Source organism: Triticum urartu, chromosome 5A (assembly GCF_056163025.1).
Source record: "Triticum urartu cultivar PI428250 chromosome 5A, HENAU_Tu73, whole genome shotgun sequence".
Lineage (NCBI taxonomy): Eukaryota > Viridiplantae > Streptophyta > Magnoliopsida > Poales > Poaceae > Triticum > Triticum urartu.
Genome location: NC_141877.1, coordinates 645,342,079 through 645,368,291, shown reverse-complemented (window position 1 = coordinate 645,368,291; position 26,213 = coordinate 645,342,079).

Sequence of the window (26,213 nt, the reverse complement as noted above, 5' to 3'; positions counted from 1 at the left end):
TTTGGGTCATCAGGGAGTTCTTGCCTAGTTAGGTAAGCCAAGAAGGGTTCTGTTCATGGGGCGATGACAGCCATAATCACGTGGGCCGAAGGTGTCATTTCGGTGGCAGAGCCTCCGATTACGTCAGAGTGTTCGGGGTCTGGTGTTGTGGCCGGATCTGGACTGTTTTTGCCGGTCTCCCCTTCCCACACCACGGATGGCTTAAACAGCCTTTCCAAGAAGATATTAGGTGGGACAGGGTCACGCTTAGCGCCGATGCGGGCGAGGATATCCGTGGCTTGATTGTTTTCTCGGAGCACATGGTGGAATTCGAGGCCCTCGAACTGAGCTGACATTTTGAGGACGGCGTTGTGCTAAGCCGCCATTTTTGGGTCCTTGGCATCAAAGTCCCCATTTATTTGAGATATTGCGAGGTTCGAAACCCCCCCCCCCCCCCCCCCCGCACCTCTAGGAGTTGAATGCCCATGGAGACTGCCATCCGGAGACCATGCAACAGGGCCTCATATTCTGCTGCATTGTTGGAGTCTGTGTATAATATTTGGAGTATGTATTGTACTATATCTCCGGTGGGGGATGTCAGGACGACGCCTGCCCCCAGACCAGCCAGCATCTTAGAGCCGTCAACGTGCAAGTTCCAATTGGAGTACACGCCGTACTCTTTAGGGGGTTCGGCTTCCGTCCATTCGGCGAAGAAATCAGCCAGTACTTGCGACTTAATGGCTCGCCATGGTTTGTATGTCATGTCGAACGGGAGGAGCTCGATAGCCCATTTAGCAATCCGGCCCGTGGCATCGCGGTTATTCATTATGTCGTTGAGTGGTACTTCGGAGGCCACCGTAATTGAACACTCTTCAAAGTAGTGTCATAGTTTCCGGGATGCCGTGAAGACTGTGTATGCTATCTTTTGATAATGTGGGTACCGTGATTTGCATGTAGTGAGGACGGTGGATACGTAGTATACCGGCTTTTGAAGTGGGAACTTATGTCAGTCCGTCTCTCGTTCGACGATGAGCACTGCGCTTACAACTTGGTGTGTTGCCGCTATATCTAATAGCATTGGTTCGCCGACATTTGGCGCGGCCAAGATAGGGTTGGTGGCCAATACAACTTTTATTTCTTCTAATTCGGCCATGGCCGCATCCGTCCACTCAAAGTGTTCGGTGCGTCGAAGAAGGCGATAAAGAGGTAGTGCCTTTTCTCCTAATCGAGAGATAAAGCGGCTTAAGGCAGCCACGCATCCAGTTAACTTCTGGATTTGCTTGAGGTCTGTTGGGATAGCCAACTATGACAAAGCTCGGATTTTAGCCGGATTTGCTTCAATTCCTCTATTGGAGACGATGAAGCCCAAGAGCTTTCCTGCGGGCATGCTGCCGTGGATTTGTCACGGCAGACGTCCTAGTGTGAGGACTTAGTCGCGAGGCCAACACATCTATGTGGTAGCTTGAGAGGGGTTGAGCGGGATGAGAGACGCGATGTTTTACCCAGGTTCGGCCCCTCACGATGGAGGTAAAAGCCTACATCCTACTTCATTGATATTGATGATGATGATCACGGTTACAAGTGTGCTCTATCTCGAGAGCTATTGTCTAAACCTAACTTGTCCAACTTGTGGAACTTGTCCCTCTTCTCCCTTTTGGGGAGCCCTGCCCCTCCTTATATATGTTGAAGGGGCGGGTTACATGTGGAGTCCTATTAGGATTAGGACTAGTCTGTCTTCTAATACAAACCGGATACAGGTCCGGGTCTTGACTCCTTGTAAGGGAAATACACCTTTTCTCTTAAACCGGCCCACCATTAGCATAAACCGGCCTTCTGGGCCTTGGGCCTTGTAACCGCCAAGTTAGGGCGGGTCGCCAGTGAATCGCCAAGTGTCAGCCGGGTCTCAAGTAAACCGCCAAGTCCGGTCGGGTTATACTTCCGGCCGGTTTACGCTGCGGGGTATATCCCCGACATTAGCCCCCAGTTTAGCTTGGATTTATCCATGGTAAACTGATCTTGTAAACAAACACAAGAACAACTTTGACAAGTTGTACTCCAGGTTAAAAATTCTTGTAAACCGGCACCTGATCATCCTTAAATCCTTGTTATTTCCTCCTTCTAGAAAATCCGAGTCAATAGACCAACTTCATAATCAATTTGCTTGTAGAAGATATTTTGTAAATAAAGAATCCATTCGAATTGGCCTTCAGTGCTCTGATTTGACAAAAATATTGGTCTTCAAATATTCAACTGATATTCAGCCGACTTGAAGATGTAGAACTTGCCGGTTTATGATTACCACCATTGTTGGGTTATAAAAGCTGATAATTCCGGGTCATGATTGTTGCCAACGCCGGTTCACAACGCCGGTTCATGATTATTGATGACGCCGGGTTGCAGCCACAGGGTCATAATGATTGGTGATGCCAGGTCCATCTGGTTTGCTCAAATAGAGAATTTGAAAATATTTCTTCGATAATAATATAATACTTGTAGCCCCTAAGTCTTGAGCAGAACAAAGTGATGGCTTAAGACTTGCTTCAATATAAATACTACCAATTTTGAAGAAATCCAAGTTGTTCATCCCAGTCACTAGTAAAAACTGAATACTCCATATTATGTAGCCCCCAAGTACCGGGTTGTCATGCTTGCAGCAACCTGGGACTTGTAATTGCTTATAAAAACTTCAATCACTGTATCCCCCAAGGGTCGGGTCATTATGCAATAATGAGCAGGGACTTTGTAAATATAATCATGTAGAATTGAGCAGTGATGTGTAGCCCCCAAGGGCCGGCTTAGTAAGATAATACTGAACCGGGACTTGATATATACTTCAATGAAAATAACATCTTATAATGTAGCTTCCATCGTAGGGCTTGAACCCACGTCCACAAGGTTAAGAGCTTTGTGCTTTACCAACTGAGCAATGGATCCTTCAATATTATGGACGAAAACTTGTGTACCTTGAATTGTTGACAGGAACAATTGGTAGCCCCCAAGGGCCGGCTCATTATAATATGATGAGTCGGGTCTTCAACAAGACTAGTAAAAATGACTTTGCATTAGCCCCCAAGTGTCATGGTGCATGCTTGCAGCAACATGAGACTTGCATGTAATCTCAATTTGAATAATGTAGCCCCCAAGTGCCGGGTTGTAAGCCTGCAGCGACTCGGGACTATTCCTTCCATTGTAGAATAAATCATATCCTTTGATAAAATAATAGCCATTGCGCTAAAGAGGCTTTGAAAACTCAATAATACCGGTTATTAATAACCATAAAAATCCAGCCATGTTGGCTATTCAAGATAATATAATCCGGTATGAAAACCTTATTCATTCAATATCATAATGAAAATTCAGCCAAGTTTGGCTATTTGAATAATATAACCCAATGATTTATAAGCGCATGATTCCAATGGCGCAATCCAAATATATATACTAGCGACTTATAGTCCAAAGCCAGGCCGGTTTAACAAACCTGTTTCTGCATACAACAAGTTTAAAGTGTCATGGCGGTTTACCGCCGGACAGGTCATAATGCCCAACATATAACCCAGGTTTATAACCAAGGCTGCACTTAAGAATAATCAAATATGAAATATATCATACCTGTGACATTGAATAACATTGTTGGTTTTACCAACTTTTTGTAGTAAAGGTGATAACCCCAATCTTGAGTATTGATAACTCCTTTCATATTGTGCTGGTTTATGATAAAACCGTACCGGGTTGTGATAAACACCGGATTATCCATATTCGATGCTGGCGACTTGTAGTCGAAACCAGGCCAGGTTAATAATCTCCGGATTGTAACTTGTACTGACAACTTATATGACAGCGTAACCGGGTTGATAAACACCGGGTCAAAAACATCACAAATCTTATGAAAAGAAAAACATAGCAAAAGGAAAATAAAAACCGTTGTAGTTGAGGCTTTTCACGGGCTGCCAGGCCCCAAATTTGAGGCTTTCATGGGCTGCCAGGCCACTGAGTTAAACCATTTTTGCAAAGCCTTTTAAGATGGTCCTCAAACCTTAACCAATCATCGTTTTAACTTGACAAGTTTAGGGTCTGTATTTTAGAGTAACTTGGCAAAGTTCGAAGGGTCATACCAGGTTTACCTGGGCGGAGTAACTTACTTAAAGAGGCAGGTTAACCCGGGGTTTTAGGTGTATACACCAGGCTTCCAAGCCATGGCTTGATAGCCCATTACAAGTGTAGATTCTAAGTTCATTGCGATAGCAAAGAATCCCCATGTAACGTTTTGAGCTGTGCTCAGTGGGTGCCTATATTTGAATTGTTGTTTTACAACACTCTCTTTGGCCCCGGATTGATTTGGCTTTGAGCCGATCAAGAGGTGTGACTATGGTTCCGATACGACCAAGCCCCCAAGTGATGTTGTGGCATTGCGCCGATCAAGAGGTGTAGCTATGGTTCGGATACGACCAAGCCCCCAAGTGATGTTATATAAAGCTTTGATAAGCTGAATCAAGGGGTAAACCAGACGCTGCTTTATGAAATAGAAGCCCCCATGTGATTAATAATATGATAAGCCAATAAGGAGGGATACCCATGTTTGAACCGCGCATCATGGCAGCAGGTTCTCTTCGGCAACTTTTAACTTTTTGCAAGAGACAAATTCTTCTTGAACCGGGATTTTGAACCGGATATTGAGAGCTTCAAAGCTTTGTGGGAGACATCTTTCCCTTGAACCGGATTTTAAACCGGAATCTTCATTTTCAGCCGGAAATTTTCTGACGGCCTTTAAACTCGAACTTGCAAGAAGTTAATTCCTTTTTGAACCAGACATTTTTAAACCGGATTTGAGAGCTTCAAAGCTTTGCGGGAGAGAGATGTCTCTTGAACCGGATTTTAAACCGGAATCTTTATTTTGAACCGACAATTTTTTGATGGCCTTTAAATTTTCACCAATATGGCAGTGTCCTCCGGAACCGGGTTATCATTCCCTCCAATGACCCGGAGTTCCCAAGTCATGTCATTGTAGCCCCCGAGTCTTAAGACGACTTGAGGAGTTGTCTTGAGATTCTCCATATTTGACCGTGACATAAACCGGTATGAATCATTCAACGTCTCAGTGATATAACTTGTCATGCACTGGAGAACTTGCAAGCCAGAGTAATTGCTATTTTAAAGGAAGCAATATATAATATAAAATATACTGGATGAATTTCACCTGACTCGCCCGGACAACAGATGAATCGGCTGCGGCACTATAAACCGGTGCGGTCGGGCGAGTTAATCGCAGGCGCAATAAGCCGTACGGACAGTCGAGTCAATCAGAGGCATTATCAGCCTCGCAGACGGGCAAAGTTGATGTCGCGGGGGTGGAAACTTGTGCAGGACGAGTGCTAGCGCAAAAAATAATATTTGTCCACGCCCCTTTTGCGACACCTTTTTGTAGGAATAATGGTCCTACGGAAAAATATCATAAACCTAGTAATTGTTCTTTTGATAAAAAAACAATATGTTTAATAGAATAAATTTGGATGGATATCACCTGGCATTTTTTGTCAGATAGGCAGAGACGGAGCAGACGAAGTTTTAATACGCAGATAAATCCACAATTGAAATTATGGATAGCATCCAACAGCCCAGCGCTATGTCAAATAGACTTCTTTTTCTTTTTTGGCCAACACTAATTACTGGAGCAGCGGGGAGCTAGTGCACCCGCGGACCGGAGGTAGAAGTGAGGCTGAGCACTTCAACACACCCGAAAATCCCCGAGCTCAAATCATCAGCAGGACAAAACCCATAGCAAGTATGTTTTCTGTATCCGCCGAAACTGAAACTTGCGTTTCTTCAATAGTCAATTGAGTTGAAGCAGAATGTTTGCGGACGTAAATATTAGGATTCCCCAATCGACAAGTAACATCCGGCTGACGGGACGCGGGTCGCACAAGAGGACCCGGGTAAGGGCACCTTGGAGCTGAGCTGTGGTTGTAACCTTTTTTCCAAAGGTCCACTAAAGTTTGACTTGCATCGTAAATTCCTTTTTTGGTCTGGGTATGTTGCAACTCCAAAACCCAGGTTCCATGGACGAAATCCTTTGCACTCCCCGGTTATGCTGAAGCAGATTTTGATGTTAATAATAACTCCATCGTTGGTTCGAGCTGCGATGACAGTGAAACTGGCCGGACCCTGCGACGTACGGCACCGCTGCAGGTGCGATCTCCATTGTTACGACAGCCTTGACCATTTACTGAACCAAGTAGTAGCACATGCTACTCCCAGCTTACCAAGAAGCACTACTAATCACATCCAAGATGTGCATACACGCACCACCTCCCCTGGGTACACAGCTGCCGCATGAGCGCTCAAGGACAGCTTGTGCACGCGGGCATTGCGGCTCAGCAGAGGCAAGCGGGGACGGAGTCCGGCGCAGCTGGCAGCGATGCACCGGGTTTTGCCGGCACGTGGACACAGCGGCGTGCTACCTGGCCATCGCGGGACGTGGCGCAAAGAGAGCCGGTCGCGGCCACTGGAGTATACTGCGGCCGAAGCGGCGTCAGGCTATGTCAATTTTGGAGGCGGCGGCTCAGAGGTGCCCCAACAAATTCGCAACAAAGGGGCGGACCACGGTCAGAGGACCAGACAGTGGCGACTTAACCTCGGCCATAAAGGTAGGCGGCGCTCGGCCATAGTGGAGCAGGCGGCTCGTCACGCCGAAGACGAGGCGGAGCAGGGCGGCTCTCCGGCGGCCCGGAGCAGCAGTGGAAGCGGCGACTGCGGGGGCGCAGAGGAGGCTTGGCGCGGCTCGGTGGAGCAAGGGAACGATGGCGGCTCAAAGGAGCGAAGGTGCGGCCGTGCTGAGATGGCTTGAAACGAGGGCGAGGCCGCTCGGCCATGGAGGCAGCGACGCGGTAGAGGCGAAGGCACCCAGGCGGGTCAGCACGGAGGTAGAGGCAGTTCTGTAGGGGCCGACTCAGAGACGACATCGATCGGGCGCGCCGGCGGCGGCAGGTTGGACATAGGCCCTGTTTGGATACTCTAACACAGTTAGAGTTAGAGTTATTTTCTAACCCACTCTAACTCAAATAAGCACCTCTTCATCGGAATAGTTGGGTTAGATGGAACTAACCCACTCCAACCCTCCCTATTTGGATATTTTTGGATTATTTGAGCCTCCAACTAACCCAAACTAGCTCTAACCCCATGATCCAAACAGGGCCATAGAGGCGGAACAAGGCAATCCGAATCATGGCTGAGTATGACTCTGGGTCATTGACTATTTTGTCTTCTCCTTTCTGTTTTTTTTTGAAGTTCCTGTTTGACCGTGACCCTGGCAATAATCAGATTGTCTCGATATCTAGTTTGGAGTCGAAGTAGCAGTAGAACAGGCACACGTGAGGCATCGGTTTGATCAGATGCATCTCTGTCAGTTTTTGGCGACTTGGAAACGACAGAGTAAATCGCGTGACGGCGGCAGCAGATCAACCGTAACCCTAATTCTTCTCTTACTTAAATCTCACGGACCGGAAAATCTGGGCCGATGAACTCACAGATGTTGGCGATCCATCCGAGCTGAGTTTTTCTTCATCCGAAAAAATCGCGAACTTCTTGAACCCTAGAAAGATCCCTCCAAGAACTCAACACCACCGTGCGATGCCCCAAGGTGGGCGCCAACTGTCGTGGATTTGTCACGGCAGATGTCCTAGTGTGAGGACTTAGTCGCGAGGCCAACGCATCTATGTGGTAGCTTGAGAGGGGTTGAGCGGGATGAGAGACGCGATGTTTTACCCAGGTTCGGCCCCTCATGGTGGAGGTAAAAGCCTACATCCTACTTCATTGATATTGATGATGATGATCACGGTTACAAGTGTGCTCTATCTCGAGAGCTATTGTCTAAACCTAACTTTTCCAACTTGTGGAACTTGTCCCTCTTCTCCCTTTTGGGGAGCCCTGCCCCTCCTTATATATGTTGAAGGGGCGGGTTACATGTGGAGTCCTATTGGGATTAGGACTAGTATATCTTCTAATACAAACCGGATACAAGTCCAGGTCTTGACTCCTTGTAAGGGAAATGCACCTTTTCTCTTAAACCGGCCCACCATTAGCATAAACCGGCCTTCTGGGCCTTGGGCCTTGTAACCACCAAGTTAGGGCGGGTCGCCAGTGAATCGCCAAGTGTCAGCCGGGTCTCAAGTAAACCGCCAAGTCCGGCCGGGTTATACTTCCGGCCGTTTTACGCTGCGGGGTATATCCCCGACACACGCCGAAAACACATTTTTTCGGATTGAGCTTGATATCATATGTTCGGAGATTGTCGAACGTGAGCCTCAAGTCATCTATTAAGGATTCGACGAGTCTTGTTTTAATGACCACATCGTCTACGTATGCCTCCACTGTTTTGCCGATTTTCGTTTACAGGCATGTCTGAATCATGCGTTGATAGGCTGCACCGGCGTTTTTGAGCCCGAAAGGCATGGTGTTAAAACAAAAGGGGCCGTATGGAGTGATGAATGCCGTTGCGGCTTGATCGGGCTCCGCCATCTTAATTTGATGGTATCCGGAGTATGCGTCGAGGAAGCACAATGAGTCATGTCCTGCGGTAGCGTCGATAATTTGATCGATGCGGGGGAGGGGGAAGGGATCCTTGGGGCAAGCCTTGTTAAGGTCCTTGAAGTCGACACATCAGCGCCAGGATTTGTCCTTCTTTGGTACCATCACCATGTTTGCTAGGCAGTCTGGATGTTTTATTTCTCTAATGAATCCGGCCTCGAGTAACTTGGCTAGCTCTTCTCCCATGGCTTGTCGCTTAGGCTCAGAGAAACGCCGAAGAGTCTGCTTGGCCGGCTTGAACCCCTTTAGAATGTTAAAGCTATGCTCGGCTAGCCTGCGTGGGATTCCTGTTATGTCTGAAGGATGCCACGCGAAGATGTCCCAATTCTCGCGCAAGAACTCCCGCAGTGCGGCGTCTGTTGTGGGGTTCAGCTGTGCCCCGATGAATGCTATTTTCGTAGGGTCCGTTGGGTGGACCTAGAATTTGACTATTTCATCCACTAGTTTAAAAGAGGTGGACTTGGGTCTTTTGTCGAGTATCACGTCGTCCCTATCCACCGTGGAGCGCAGCGCAGTTAGTTCTTCGGCCGCAATGGCTTCAGATAACGCCTCGAGGGCTAGTGCGGCGGTTTTATTTTTGGCACGGAGTGCCATGTACGGATCACTAGCCAGAGTGATGATTCCGTTGGGCCCAGGCATTTTGAGCTTCATGTACCCGTAATGGGGTATAGCTTGGAAGATCGTAAATGCCTCCCGCCCTAAAAGGGCGTGGTATCCACTACTGAACGGGGCTACTTGGAATGTGATTTCTTCGGACCTATAATTCTCCGGCGTGCCGAATACCACATCTAGTGTGATTTTTGTTGCACATCGTGCCTCCCAACTAGGGATGATTCCTCTGAAGGTCGTGCTGCTTTGCTCAATGCGGCTCTTGTCTATTTCCATTTTGCTAAGAGTTTCCTCGTAGATGAGGTTTAATCTGCTGCCACCGTCCATGAACACTTCAGTAAGCCGGAAGCCGTCCACAATTGGACTAAGGACCAAAGCGGCTGGTGCTCGGGCTGTTCGGAATTGAGGTTCATCACTGGAATTGAAGGTTATGGCCGTGTCATTCCATGGATTTATTGCTGCAACGTGGCAGACTTCGGCAAGGCTGCGGAGTGTTTGCTTGCGCCTATTATTTGGGGCGAAGGTCTCGAAGACCGTCAATACTGTATTGTTATTTTCCACGGGATGGTGCTCTGTTGTATTGTTGATTAGGATATCCTCACCGCTCTTGGCCACCTACCGGAGTATCCAACATGTTCTAAGGCTGCGTGTTGGCATGGTATCCGATGTACTGTGGATTTGGCATGGCCCATTGAGCCATCCCTCCAATACAGTTCTACGCCCTGTAGTGGACTTTTGTTTCTTTGTAATTGGATCGTGTGACTTACGATAGTACACCCTTTTAGTTCGGACGGGGGGTTTAGTGAGAGCCAGAGGGTCCCAGAATTTTGTTTGGGTTTCCAGGCGCTTTCCATCGCACAGTACTTCCGTATTATGGCTGCCAAGTCATCAAAGTGTGCTATGTCACGGCGACTTATGGCGTTGAGGATTCCCTTGTCCGTTCAATTTTTGCAAAAGAATGAAATTTCTTCTTCCTCGCGACAGTCCTTGACCTTGCTCATTACAAGGAGGAATCTGGCCCAATAGTGATGTACTGTCTCTTGGGGCTCTTGTCTAATGTGGGAAAGATCACTTGAGTCTGGGTGGGTGGGCAGATTTAGGTCCGAACTCTGACCCGATCTGAGACCCAGGGGAGGAGGAGTTTCCGAGCTTGGCAGTTCGGACTCCGGGATGTTGCCCAATAGTTCTGGTCCGCTGTCTGATTCTAGGTTCGAAGCTTGGGCCATGTCCTCCCGTGGATGGGTATCCGGCTCAGAGAGCTCGGGAATACGGACATAGTTTGTCTCAAAATAGAGGAAGAATTGCTACATTGCACCTCCACCATCGCTATCTGATGGGTGACCGGCGGGGAGTTAACCTCCCTTTGGTCGGGTTTAAGCCCGATCCGATCATAGTCCATTGCCACTCCCAGGGCGGTGATGTGATCCAAGAGCTCGTTCAAGGAAGAGAGCTCTATTGGATCCATCTGCTCGGCGAATCCCGAGCCGATGTGGAGGCTGTTTTTGATGACCCGAGAAGTCATCGTCGGCGTGACGGCCGAATGGGCGGTCGTGAAGAAGCCGCCTAGTCGGAGAGTTTGGCCTATAGCCAGGGCTCCCCCCGAGGTAATGTTGTCCTTGACAACAAGACGAGCCATCAAGCCTTATCGTGGCGGCACAGTGGAACTCTCAATGAAAGCACTAATGTCGGTGTCAAAACCGGCGGATCTTAGGTAGGGGGTCCCGAACTGTGTGTCTAAGGCAGATGGTAACAGGAGGCGGCGGACACAATGTTTACCTAGGTTCGGGCCCTCTCGATGGAGGTAATACCCTACTTTCAGCTTGATTGATCATGATGATATGAGTATTACAATAGTTGATCTACCATGAGATCGTAGAGGCTAAACCCTAGAAGCTAGCCTATGATTATGATTGTTGTTGTCCTACGGACTAAACCCTCTGGTTTATATAGACACCAGAGGGGACTAGGGTTACACAGAGTCAGTTATAAGGGAGGAGATCTACATATCCGAATTGCCAAGCTTGCCTTCCACGCCAAGGAGAGTCCCACCCGGACATGGGACGAAGTCTTCAATCTTGTATCTTCATAGTCCAACAGTCCGGCCAAAGGATATAGTCTGGCTTTCCGGGGACCCTCTAATCCAGGACTCCCTTAGAGGGGGCCGGCCGGCCGGCCTCATGGTGCGCCCCCAAGGGGGGATTCCTACTCCTACTAGGAGTAGGTTTCCCCCCTTTCCTAGTCCTAATAGGAGGGGGGAGGAAGGGGAAGAGGAGAAGAAGGAAAGGGGGGCCGGCCCCCTCCCAATTCGTATTGGGCTTGGGGGCGCCCCCACCTCTTGGACACCTTCTCTCTCTTCCACTAAAGCCCATGTAGGCCCATTAAGCCCCCGACACTACAGGAATCAGCTACTTTGCCGTCAGCCGCAGACGGCAAAAGGCTCCGGCAAAGTAGGCTTCGGTAAACAGCTACTTTGCCATCTACTACTGATGGCAAAGTCTTTGCCGTCCGCCGCAGACGGCAAAGAGAGCGCGGCAGACGGCAAGGAAGGCGGACGGCACTAATTGCGCTGTCAGTCTATTAAGTGGCTAACGGCAGGCCTTTGCCGTCCGCCGCTGACGGCAAACTTTCTAGTGTCTTTGTCGTCCGCCGTATGATGTCATCTACACGTCACTACATGGCAGGTTCTTTGCCGTCTGCCACTGATGGCAAAGTCTTTGCCGTCTGCCACTGTAGGCAAACTGACCAAATGGGTCAGCTCCCAGGAAGCACAGCTGGATGCCACATGTCTTCTTTGCCGTCCGCGGCAGACGGCAAAGAGCCCGTTGCCGTCGGTGGCAGACGGCAAAGAGCCTGCATATTGGCTCTTTTATCTATTTTTTATTAAATCCAACAATTTTCATCACAAATATAGATGACATATATAGATATATTTCAAAAGGCCATTACAGAGCAAACATATAAGATATCCAACACATAACTTCATCATCCAACCATATATATTACATGCATAATTCCATCATACATAACAAGTTCAACATAGAGGCATCCAACCATATATATTACAATAGTTTCATCCAACGATACATGCATAGTTCAACGATATAAAAGAAACAGAGAAAGGGATAAGGAGCACTCCATCTATGCAAGCTTTCGTCAAGTGAATGAACTCTGCAAAATGAAAAATAAGAAAGTTAGAACAAGAAGAGTAGAACAAGAAGAAGAGTAGAACAAGAAGAAGACTAGAACAAGAAGAGTATGTCATTTATGAGCTAACTTACATGAAATGGATCATATATGAGCTAACTAAGTTGAAATGGGTCGTTTATGAGCTAACTAAGTTGAAATGGGTCGTTTATGAGCTAGCTAAGGTGAAATGGATCATTTATGAGCTAACTTAGTTGAAATGGGTCGTTTATGAGCTAACTAAGGTCAAATGGATCGTTTTTCAGGTAACTAAGGTGAAATGGATCTTTTTTACCTAACTTAGATGAAATGGATCATTTATGAGCTAACTTAGTTGAAATGGATCGTTTTTGAGCTAACTTAGGTGAAACGGATCATTTATGAGCTAATCTAGTTGAAATGGATCTTTTTGAGCTAACTTAGGTGAAATGGATCATATATGAGCTAACTAAGTTGAAATGGGTCGTTTATGAGCTAGCTAAGGTCAAATGGATCATTTATGAGCTAACTTAGTTGAAATGGGTCGTTTATGAGCTAACTAAGGTCAAATGGATCGTTTTTCAGTTAACTCGGGTGAAATGGATCTTTTTTAGCTAACTTAGATGAAATGGATCATTTATGAGCTAACTTAGTTGAAATGGATCGTTTTTGAGCTAACTTAGGTGAAATGGATCATTTATGAGCTAATCTAGTTGAAATGGATCTTTTTGAGCTAACTTAGGTAAAATGGATCATTTATAAGCTAATTTAGGTAAATGGATCGTTTTTTAGGTAACCTAGGTGAAATGGATCGTTTATGAGCTAAATTAGTTGAAATGGATCGTTTATGAGATAACCTAGGTAAGATTGGTCATTTTGGAGTTAACCTAGGTGAAATGGGTCATTTTAAAGCTAACGTAGGTAAAATGGATCATTTAGGAGCTAATCTAGGTAAAATGGGTCATTTTTGAGCTAACTTGGATGAACTGGATCATTTATAAGCTAACCTAGGTAAAATGGGTCATTTTAGAGCTAACTTAGGTAAAATGGATCGTCTATAAGCTAACTAAGCTAATTATGCAATTTTTGACATAAGTAAGCTAAGTACAGATCGTTTTAGAGCTAACTTAGGTTAAATGGATGGTTTTGGAGGTCAGTAAGCTTATTAAGTCATTTTGGAGGTGAAGAAGCTAAGTCTAGGTCATTATGGTAAGCATTGGAGGAAATAAAGCTAAGTCTAGGTCTTTATGCATGTGTTAAGCAAAACACTAGATAAACTTACCAAGATGTAGGAGGTGTAGGAGCGGGGTGGCTCGTGTCGGTAGCTGGAGAAGGATCGTCCGATGCTTGTCTGGAGTTACGCTGCACCAAAGATCATTTCCAATGTCTTGTTAGCATGATGACACTCAAATGTTAAGACTAGCAAGTAATGTCCATTCAATAAAACTCACCGTGGTCCCAGGAGCAATCACTGGCATCGGCGGAGCGGTCTGACCTGTCTTCTCGCACACAGACTGCACATTTGGTTTTGACGACTCAGTCATACTAGTTAGTAATGAGACAAACACTACATGAATGTTTTGGATAATCTGCAAAAGAAACTTACCACAAGGAGCTCGTACATGGCCCTTGCCTGCATGCCATTTGTAATCATTGATGGAAGCGCACACAATGTAATGGAGAAAGATAACTGAGTACGTATCACTAACCTTGATGGCGAGTTGCACTGGCCGTTCACGAGGCCTTATCTCAGGAGCGGAGCTCGACTGGCGCGCCTTGATCTCCGGGAGAGTGCTAGGACAACAGATAAGTCCATCTCCAATGGCTATGGAGCCATGGGACCTCCCGCCACCAGATATCATCAACAGCTCTGGATCAATGGGACCCTGGCTCGGGTTAAAGTCCTCCCCTTTCCTCGCCTTCCCCTCATCTCTATATCTCACGAGCTTGTTGTGGGAGGAGATGTTGGTGAAGTTGTTTGCATCATCGAGGTGAGACTGAGAGAAAGCCTTGACTTTCTTGAAAGAGGTAGTGTGGGCCATGGCATACAGGTCGTACACCTATGGCACCTTATCCGCCTTATTGTAGCGTGCCTGAAAGAGAGAAACAATGAAAATTAGTAATTAAAGGGCTCAAGCTAGCATGATGAATGAATTGCATGAATCATGAAGCAAACCACATACCCAGTTGCGCCCGAACTGATATAAGTTGGAGCTGCCTTGATGGTGTGGCACACCTTCCATTTGGGCACGTTTGTCCTTGGCCTCGTTGTGGAGGGCTAGCCATCGTTGTGAGCACCACCCATCGACCAACACCTCCCAACAATCCATCCGATCCGCACACCATCTCGGAGGCGCCTAAGTTAGCAAATAGAAACTTGAGCGCTACGGCTAAGAATTACTAAATGAAGGAACTTAAGTAGAGAAGGCCTTAAGAATTACCTTCATGTACTGCTCCTTACTCAGGAACTTATCGCGGCACGCCGGCTTGGTCTTCTTGATACCACGCAAGGCGTAGTAGTCTCGAACAGCCTGCACCCGAGCCTCGTGCCGTAAGTTCTGGAGTAGGCGCTTGCAGACGTTCTCGATAACATGTGCCGCGTCCTCCTCATATCCCTCCTCACACCTGTAGAATGTCTGCAATCAAATGAGACAATATTGATTAGTACAATTAATAACTAGCTAGTTGAAGATTTTTAAATGTGTAAAGGAGAAATTACCCAGAACTTTGTGATCACCATGTCTGCCCTCGTGTTGCACACGACACCGTCGATAATCTCATCCGGCGGGGCCGGGGCAGCCACGTAGTGCTCCTAGCTCAATCCAAACTCTGGAAGCCGACCCTCACCAGGCAACGTGACAAACCCCGGGAAGTTTTGCCGGCAAAGAACTCCAAGGACGGAGTTGGGCCGGCGGACACTATGATGGTGGTCCCAACCCCTGCAGCATGACAAGGCCAACGCATTAGTTATTTGAAAAAAAGTGAATGCACAAGGTACAAAAATATTAAATGCACTTACGTACCTCTCCCCATCAGGGAAAATCAACCACCTCTGCTCGCGGGTCACCGGCACGGACGGGAGCCGTGTAGCACCACGCTGGTAGACGGTGCCCCCCTCCTCCTCAAGATCAGTCGGCTCCCCGCCATCATCAGCATGGCCACTCGGCTCCTCGGGCTGATCCGGCCAGGTACCCCATCCGGACGTGTGCTCCTCCGGGGTCACGTGGGCCGAAGGCCAGTCGACCCGAGGCTCGTGGGCCCAAGACCCGTGGACCGGAGGCTCGTGGACCAGAGTCCGTGTAGCCTCCTCCTCGGACGAGTCCACCCTAGCAGTCACGTGCTCGGGTGAAACGGCTGGGGGTGGCGGCGAGGAAGGCGCCGTAGCAGTCACCCTACCTCCTCTCCCACGACCACGTGCCCCACCTCCTCTCTTCCTACCTCGTCCCCTGCTGGGCACCGCGGTCGACGAACAAGGGCCCGGCGGTGTGGCCATACTGTCCAGCAACGCTCGCCGGAGAGGTGCGTCTGGAATGGAAGACCTCAGACCACGCTCCCGACCAGCGCCCACCATCTTTCAACACCTGCCATGACAAATAGTAAACGAAATTAGTACAACATAAAAAAAGACCGACATGAATAATAATATGTGTATCACTTAAGTGTATCATCATCAAGTACAACATAAAAAAATGTAATACCTGACACTACTAATAATCTCGATCAGTATCATCAATAAATGCATAATCATCATCATCACTATAATCAATGACGGGCTCATAGGGTTCATTGGCATCAACATGTGCAAGGCCACCTTGACGTAATCGGTCAAGCATTGACAGGTCATACGCAGCAGTAACCTCTTCTTGTTCCGGCTCTTCTTGTTCCTCCTCTAGGGTGATGTCGGATTCATTGTCGCTGTCTACTTCAATGTTTTGGGGTGAAGTATAGCGGTTCTTGAAACGCTTTTTGGAAAGATGTGTCTCTTGGAAGAATTCTCCTTCATATGTGTCTGGGTTAATGTGAGGTTCATAATCCTCTTCCTTTGGTGGAGAAAGTCTAGCACGTGGCGACACTTCATAAACGACATCCCAACCTTTCAGATTTGGATTAGTTTGGCAGGCCCACGGTAGATAGAATACTTGGGTCGCCTGTTGAGCCATAATATAGACATCAGGAACATCTAAATGAGTGCTTTGGTTGATTTCAACTAGCCCTACATGTTCATGAGTCCTTCTAGTCTCCTTCGGCTGAAACCAATAACATTTGAAGACTACGACATTCGGTGGATTTTCACCATAGAACAGAAGTTCATAAATTGCTTCAACTCTCCCATAATACTCGGTACCTCCTTCGCCGATAGCAGATACACAACAATTTGTTGACTTTCAGTCGGCCATAGATAGCTCTTTGCCATAGGTACGAAAGCGATACCCGTTGATGTCGTACTTGTCAAATGAACGGACCTTATAGTCAAAACCATTAGCGACTTGTCTCAATTCGGCGTCCATAGACTCTGAATTAGCCTACAAGTTTAATATGAAAGGATTGTTGCATTATGCACAAATTAGCGAATGATATGAAATTGTCTAATAGAAATTACCGTTTGTTTGAACCAAGAGATGAAACCGGGATAGCCACCTCCTTGCTTTGCGAGAAGCTCATACTCTTCGACGGAATCCTTTTGGATCTCCGCTCCATACGAGAATATGGTGACGTATCGACTGTATGACATATCCAGGAATAAGAGTAGTTCAAAGGAAATAGAAGTTGCGAAACAATGTACCGAGAACTTACTGGATGTACGGCCGCACTTCTATCAGGTTGTTGAAGATATACAACGAAATGGTCCGCCATTCTTCGTTATCCAAAGATACTGGATGTGAAACCCTAGCTGGTGCGAGATTCCCTTTGAATAGGCTGAGGTTGGATCCACCCTTTGTAGGCTCGTCAGCATTGTACCGAGGCTTCGGATTATGCAAATGATGATTTTTGGCTTCGTAGTGCGCTGTTACGAAGTTTGCCGCCTCCTCTGTGATGAATGCCTCAGCCATCGATGCTTCAATTCTACGTTTATTTTTACATTTTTCTCGAAGCGTCTTCTGCATCCTCTCAGTTGGGTAGCACCAATGATTTTGCACGGGCCCCCCCAATCTTGCCTCGGTCGGGAGATGCAAAATCAAATGCTGCATTGGATTAAAGAAGCCCGGTGGAAAGATCTTCTCTAACTTGCAGATCAACTCCGGCGCCAACTCTTCCATTTCTTCTAGCACGCCAGGCGATAGTTCTTTCGCACAAAGAACACGGAAGAAATAGCTGAGTTCTGCCAGTACTAGCCATTCATCCTCAGGGATGAAGCCACGCAACATCACCGGCATTACCCGCTCAATCCATATGTGCCAATCATGACTCTTGAGACCAAATATCTTCACTTTATCAAGATTCGCTCCCCTCTTTAGATTCGCTGCATACCCATCGGGGAACATCAACTGCTGTTGCACCCACAAGAGAATTTCCCTCATAGCTGGCCTTCCAAGATTGAACCATGCCTTTGGCTTCGTCCAGTTCTGCTTTCCTTTCGGTTCTTTCATGTTTTGTAACGGCCTATCACATAGCGCCTCCAGATCGACTCTAGCCTTAGTATTATCCTTTGACTTCCCATCTATGCCGAACAATGTACCAAAAAGTGCCTCGGCGATATTCTTCTCAGTGTGCATCACGTCGATGTTGTGTGGGAAAAGGAGGTCTTTGAAGTAAGGCAGATCCCATAAGCATGTTTTGTGAGTCCACGCATGCTTAGTATTATACCTCTTGAAGTACCCTGGACGTTGTGGATCTGGCTCGAGAGCGTTTAACTGATCCAGGGTCTGTTGGCCTGTCAATGCAGGTGGTGCAGAGTTTTTGACAACTCTACCCCTGATGATGTTCTTCTTGTCTTTCCTGAACTTATGGCAAGGATCCAGGAACTGTCTATGCATGTCGAAGCAAGAAAACTTGCGACCGGCCTGAAGCCAACGAAACTCAAGAGCTCCCTTGCATGTGGGGCACGGGAACCTTCCATGCACACACCAGCCAACGAATAGCGCATACGCCGGCAAGTCATGCATCGAGTACATGTACCAGACACGCATTATGAAGTTCCGTTTGCTAAAGGCGTCGTATGTCTTGAACCCATTATCCCAGGCTTCTTGCAATTCGTCCTTAAGCGGCTGCATGTACACATTCATATTTTTGCCCGGATAGTTGGGTCCTGGAATTATCAACGTCAGGAAAATGTTCTTTGTTTGCATAATCTGTCCGGGGGGAGATTGAGTGGAAAGACAAATACGGGCCAACAACTGTATTGGGCTGCCGTCATACCAAACACACTGAACCCATCCGTGTTGATGCCGACTCGAGGATGCCTCGGATCTGCCGCTTTGTCAGCATGTAATTCATCAAACCTTTTCCATGCAACACCATCCGATGTGTGTACCATCATCAGATTCCCATCTGCATCTAGTTCGGTTCTTTTGCCTGTTTTGTGCCATGTCATCTGTCTGGCCGTCTCTTCGACCATGAAAAGACGTTGAAGTCTTGGTACGATTGGCATATACCGAAGAACACTAACGGGGATTTTGGTCTGTGTCTTCTCACCCATACCGTTGTCTACCACAATATACCTGGAAGACATGCAAATGGGACAATAGTTCAAGTCCGCATAGTCAAGCCTAAATAAGGCACATCCTTTCCCACAGGCATGTATCTTCTCATAGGGCATCTTCAGTGCACGGAGGATTTTGTCCGACTGGTACAGGTTTGCAGGCATTACATGGCCTTTGGGTAGAAAGCGTCCAAATACTGTCATAATTGCGTCATAGCATTCTCTGCCCAAGTTGAACTGAGCCTTCAAAGCCATTACTTGTGAGATGGCATCCAACTGACAAAGCTCAGTGTGCTCGTGGAGCGGACGTTTCGAAGACTCCAACATTTCATTGAAGGCCTTTGCAGATTCCTCCATCTCCTCGTCCGAATCCCGAGCATCATCATAGCCTTGCACCATGTTTTCCATCCCGGTACCATGCTCGTCGGTGCGACGACGATCCACCTCAGCTCGGTCACGTTGGGCAGACTCACCATGAAATGTCCACACCGTATAATCGGGCGTAAAACCACTCTTTTGCAGGTGTTTGCCCATTTCAGCCTCTGTCTTCTTTTCCCAATTGCCGCACCGGAAACAGGGGCACCAGGTTTTCTTTTGGCCATTTGCAAATGCGGCTTGCACAAACCCCTTAATTTTTGTGAACCATTCAGCGCTCCATTTGTTCTGACCAGTGTGACCGGTATACATCCAAGCACGGTCACTCATCTTGACTTTCAGAGCTACTGGACACACAACAATTATATATGTAATTCACCATGTATATATTCATCAGTTGATCTACTTTGTCAATTTTATTACGTCCATGCAACCTACACTCTAATAGGTAATGATAGGTCCTAATCCCACCCGTGTATGTGTAGATTGGGTTTATTTTCCCATGCTATGCTCCGGATCCGACGCAAAATTTCGGCAGCACCTCCTCGTTGTTCTCCTGACGCAATAAACAGAGAGGATGTGTACCCGGAGAACAACAGGGGAGGCACTGACGAAATATATGCGTCGGATCCGGAGCAAAGCATATGGAAAAACGAACCCAATCTACACATACTCGGGCTGTCCATGGATAGCGTTGGACAATTCCAAAGAATCAAGGTTATAAATATGCAAATGCATGCATATTTATAACTATGACGATTTCGAACGGGAGACACATATTGGTTACGCATACTGATGATTCAAGACACATATATAGCTAGCTATCAGGTTTCATCGGAATAGATCAAATAATTAATGGGGGCGGAGGACTTGTCATTTGTGCTCACCCACGAACGAAGGGGCAGAACTCGTCAAACGCACGGCGAGGTCATCGAACACCAAACCTCGCAGCGATGAAACAACTGCACATTTAAAACTACACGATCAACACAATTATATATGATGTTTTTCATAACAAAATCGAAAAATATATGACCTAACTAATAATTCACAAATATATGACCCCGTCGGCCTCTGCAAGGCCAAAGAACACCTTTTCGGGAGGTGTCGGTGGTCGGGGTGTCCTGTCGGTGTCGGGGTGCCGTGTCGGGGTCTCGGGGTCGGGGTGTCGGGTCGGGGTGCCGGGTCGGGGTCGGGGTGCCGTGTCGGTGTCGGGGTCGGGGTGTCGGGGTCGGGGTCGGGGTCTCGGGGTCGGGGTGCCATGTCAGTGTCGGGGTCGGGGTGTCGGGTCAGGCCCGGGGTCGGGGTCTCGGGGTCGGGGTGTCGGGTTGGGTGCCGGGTCGGGGTCGGGGTCTCGGGGTCGGGGTGTCGGGACAGGCTCGGGGTCGGGGTCTCAGGGTCGGGGTGTCTGGTCGGGGTGCCGGGTCGGGGTCGGGGTGCCGTGTCGGTGTCGGGGTAAGGGTGGGTGTGGTGTCAGGGTGTCGTTGTCGGGGTGTCGTGTCGGTGTCGGGGTCGGGGTCTCGGGGTCGGGGTGTCAGGTCGGGGTGCCGGGTCGGGGTCGGGGTGCCATGTCGGTGTCGGGGTCGGGGTGTCGGGTCAGGCTCGGGGTCGGGGTGTCGGGGTCGGGGTCGGGGTGTCGGGGTCGGGGTCGGGGTCGGGGTGTCGGGGTCGGGGTCTAGGGGTCGGGGTGTCGTGTCGGGGTGCTGGGTCGGGGTCGGGGTGCCGTGTCGGGTCGGGGTTTTTTTCCTCTTTTTTCCTTTTCTTCTTCTTCCTATTCTTCCTTTTCTTCCTTCTTCTTCTTCTTCTTCTTCTTCTTCTTCTTCTTCTTCTTCTTCTTCTTCTTCTTCTTCTTCTTCTTCTTTCCTTTTTCCTTTTCTTCTTCTCCTCCTCTCCTCTTTCTTCTTCTCTTCTTCCTCTTCTTCTTTTTTCTTCTCCTCCTCCTCTTCTTCTTCTTCCTTTCCTTTTTCCTCTTCTTCTTCTCCTCCTCTCCTCTTTTTCTCTTCTTCTTCTTCTTTCCTCAAACTAAACTAAACCTAAAACTAAAACTAAAACTAAATCGAAACTAAACATAAACCTAAAACTAATAAAACAAAAAAAGGAAAAAAACTAAATCTAAACCTAAAACTAAACTAAAACTAAACCTAAAACTAAATCTAAACTAAAACTAAAAAAGAAAATAACAGGAAAAAAACAGAAAAAAGGAGGGGGGCTCACCTGGGGCAGGGCCGGTGGAGGAGGGGGGCGGGGCGGTGGAGGAGCTGGCCGGGGCGCCGGGGCGGCCTGGGGCGGCGGGGGGCCGGGCCCGGGGCGGTGGAGGAGCTGGCCCGGGCGCCGGGGCGGCCTGGGGCGGCGGGGGGCCGGTCCCGGGGCGGTGGGGCGCGGGGCGGCGGGGGGCCGGGGCGGCGTGGGGCTGGGGGGGCGACGGGGCGGCGGGGAGCCGAGGCGGCGGCGGCGGGGGCGAGAGGCGGCGGCGGTGGGGTGGGAAGTGGGGCGAGGAGAGAACAGAGAGGGGCGGGGGGTATACGGGCCGTTAGATACTGCCTCTTTGCCGTCCGCCTTTTGCCTCTTTGCCGTCTGCTGGCGGACGGCAAAGAGGTGGGCCGTTAAGTTTTCCCCAAACGGGCGGGGGGTGGGGGCCACCTCTCTCTTTGCCGTCTGCCAGCTGACGGCAAAGATGCTTTGCCGTCAGCTGGCGGACGGCAAAGATCTGGCGGACGGCAAAGAGCTTCTTTGCCGTCCGCCAGATCTTTGCCGTCTGCTTTTTGGTATCTGATGGCAAAGAGCTTCTTTGCCGTCAGCTAGCGGACGGCAAAGAGCTTCTTTGCCGTCAGCTAGCGGACGGCAAAGAGCTGGCAGATGGCAAATTAGCTGATTCCAGTAGTGCGGGGGTGACAAATCCTAATCTCGATCTATGGCAACTCAACGAACACCATCAGAGACACCTGTAGAGCATCTTTATAATCACCTAGTTACGTTGTGACGTTTGATAGCACACTAAGTGTTCCTTCGGTATTCGGGAGTTGCATAATCTCATAGTCATAGGAACAGTTATAAGTTATGGAGAAAGTAATAGAAATAAACAAAATGATCATAGTACTAAGCTAACGGATGGGTCAAGTCAATCACATCATTCGCTAATGATGTGATCCCGTTCATCAAATGATAACTCATGTCTATGGCTAGGAAACTTAACCATCTTTGATTAACGAGCTAGTCAAGTAGAGGCATACTAGTGACATTCTGTTTGTCTATGTATTCACACATGTACCAAGTTTCCGGTTGATACAATTCTAGCATGAATAATAAACATTTATCATGATATAAGGAAATATAAATAACAACTTTATTATTGCCTCTAGGGCATATTTCATTCAGTCTCCCACTTGCACTAGAGTCAATAATCTAGATTATACTGTAATGATTCTAACACCCATGGAGTCTTGGTGCTGATCATGGTTTGCTCGTGAGAGAGGCTTAGTCAATGGGTCTGCAACATTCAGATCCGTATGTATCTTGCAAATCTCTATGCCTCCCTCCTTGACTTGATCACGGATGGAATTGAAGTGTCTCTTGATGTGCTTGGTTCTCTTGTGAAATCTGGATTCCCTTTCCTAGGCAATTGCACCAGTATTGTCACAAAAGATTTTCGTTGGACCCGATGCACTAGGTATGACACCTAGATCGAATATGAACTCCTTCATCCAGACTCCTTCATTTGCTGCTTCCGAAGCAGCTATGTATTCCGCTTCACACATAGATCCGGCCATGACGCTTTGCTTGGAACTGCACCAACTGACAGCTCCACCATTTAATAAAAATACGTATCCGGTTTGTGACTTAGATTCATTCAGATCAGGGTCAAAGCTTGCATCGACGTAACTATTTATGGCGAGCTCTTTGTCACCTCCATAAACGAGAAACATATCCTTAGTCCTTTTTAGGTATTTCAGGATATTCTCGACCGCTGTCCAGTGAGCCACTCCTGGATTACTTTGGTACCTCCCTGCTAAACTAATAGCAAGGCACACATCAAGTCTGGTACACAACATTGCATACATGATAGAACCTATGGCTGAAGCATAGGGAATGACTTTCATTTTCTCTCTATCTTCTGCAGTGGTTAGGCATTGAGTCTGACTCAACTTTGCACCGTGTAACACAGGCAAGAACCCTTTCTTTGCTTGATCCATTTTGAACTTCTTCAAAACTTTATCAAGGTATGTGCTTTGTGAAAGTCCAATTAAGCGTCTTGATCTATCTCTATAAATCTTGATGCCCAATGATCTATAAGCAGCTTCACCGAGGTCTTTCATTGAAAAATTCTTATTCAAGTATCCTCTTATGCTATTCAGAAATTCAGTATCATTTCCAATCAACAATATGTCATCCACATATAATATTAGAAATGCTACAGAGCTCCCACTCACTTTCTTGTAAATACAGGCTTCTCCATAAGTCTGTATAAAACCATATGCTTTGATCACACTATCAAAGCGTATATTCCAACTCCGAGATGCTTGCACCAGTCCATAAATGGATCGCTAGAGCTTACACACTTTGTTAGCATCTTTTGGATCGACAAAACCTTCTGGTTGCATCATATACAACTCTTCTTTAAGATACCCATTAAGGAATACAGTTTCAACATCCATTTGCCAAATTTCATAATCATAAAATGCTTCAATTCCTAACATGATTCGGACGGACTTAGGCATCGCTATGGGTGAGAAGGTCTCATCGTAGTCAACTCCTTGAACTTGTCGAAAACCTTTCGCAACAAGTCGAGCTTTGTAGACAGTAACATTACTGTCAGCGTCAGTCTTCTTCTCGAAGATCCATTTATTCTCTATGGCTTGCTGATCATCGGGCAAGTCAACCAAAGTCCACACTTTGTTATCATACATGGATCCCATCTTAGATTTCATGGCCTCAAGCCATTTTGCGGAATCTGGGCTCATCATCACTTCCTCATAGTTCGTAGGTTCGTCATGGTCAAGTAACATAACCTCCAGTACAGGATTACCGTACCACTCTAGTGCGGATCTTACTCTGGTTGACCTATGAGGTTCGGTAGTAACTTGATCAGAAGTTTCATGATCATCATCATTAGCTTCCTCACTAATTGGTGTAGGAATCACTGGAACTGATTTCGGTGATGAACTAGTTTCCAATAAGGTAGCAGGTATATAACACCCACAATGCGGCTATATATCCCACGTGTCGGGGCACGACTTAGAGGCATAGCCGCATGGTAGGTCTGTCGCAAGAGGGGTAATCTTCACACAATCCCATGTACTAAATAGAAAGGGGTAAAGAGTTGGCTTACAATCGCCACTTCACACAATACATAAATAATCCATACATCATCCAAAGTACAACCATAGGTCCGACTACGGAACCAAAATAAAGGAAGACAACCCCAAATGCTAGATCCCCGATCATCCCAACTGGGCTCCACTACTGATCATCCAGAAAAGAAACATAGTAACGACCCGAATCATCGTCGAACTCCCACTTGAGTTCGGTATCGTCACCTGCACTGGTATCCTCGGCACCTGTAACTGTTTGGAAGTATCCGTGAGTCATGAGGACTCAGCAATCTCACAACCGCAAGATCAAGACTATTTAAGCTTATGGGTAGGAAAAGGGTAGTGAGGTGGAGCTGCAGCAAGCACTAGCATATATGCTGGCTAACATACGCAAATAAGAGCGAGAAGAGAAGCAACGCACGGTCGAGAAGCTAGAAATGATCAAGAAGTGATCCTGAAACTACTTACGTTCAAGCATAACACGAGACCGTGTTCACTTCCCGGAGTACGCCGAAAAGAGACCATCACGGCTACACACGTGGTTGATTCATTTTTAATTAAGTTAAGTCTCAAGTTCTCTACAACCGGATATTAACAAATTCCCATCTGCCACATAACCGCGGGCACGGCTCTCAAAAGTTTATACCCTGCTGGGGTGTCCCAACTTAGCCCATCACAAGCTCTCACGGTCAACGAAGGATATTCCTTCTCCCGGAAAGACCCGATCAGTCTCGGAATCCCGGTTACAAGACATTTCGACAATGGTAAAACAAGACCAGGAAAGCCACTCGATGTGCCGACAAATCCTGATAGGAGTCGCACGTATCTCTTTCTCATGGCATACCGGATGGGCAAGACGTCAGGTTGGCATAGACCCTGGTTGCCCAGGGGGCGCTGGACATCGCCCAGTTTGGACCAACACTCAGAGGAGCACTGGCCCGGGGGTTTAAAATAAAGATGACCCTTGAGTCCGTGGAACCCAAGGGAAAAAGGCTTAGGTGGAAAATGTTAAAACCAAGGTTGGGCCTTACTGGAGGAGTTTTATTCAAAGTGAACTGTCAAGGGGTTCCATAACACCCAACCACGTAAGGAACACAAAATCAAGGAACATAACACCAGTATGACGGAAACAAGGGCGGCAAGAGTGGAACAAAACACCAGGTATAAGGCCGAGCCTTCCACCCTTTACCAAGTATATAGATGCATTAAATTAAATAAGATATAACAATGATATCCCAACAATATCCATGTTCCAACATGGAACAAATTTCAACTTCACCTGCAACTAGCAGCGCTATAAGAGGGGCTGAGCAAAAGCGGTAACATAGCCAAACAACGGTTTGCTAGGAAAGGTGGGTTAGAGGCTTGACATGGAAATATGGGAGGCATGATAAGCAAGTGGTAGGTAGCGCAACATAGCAATAGAGCGAGCAACTAGCAAGCAAAGATAGAAGTGATTTCGAGGGTATGGTCATCTTGTCTACAAAGTTCTTAGAGTTGTCGAAAGCTTGATGCTCGTTAGCGTACTCAACAGGTTCCTCGGCCACGTACTCGTCTCC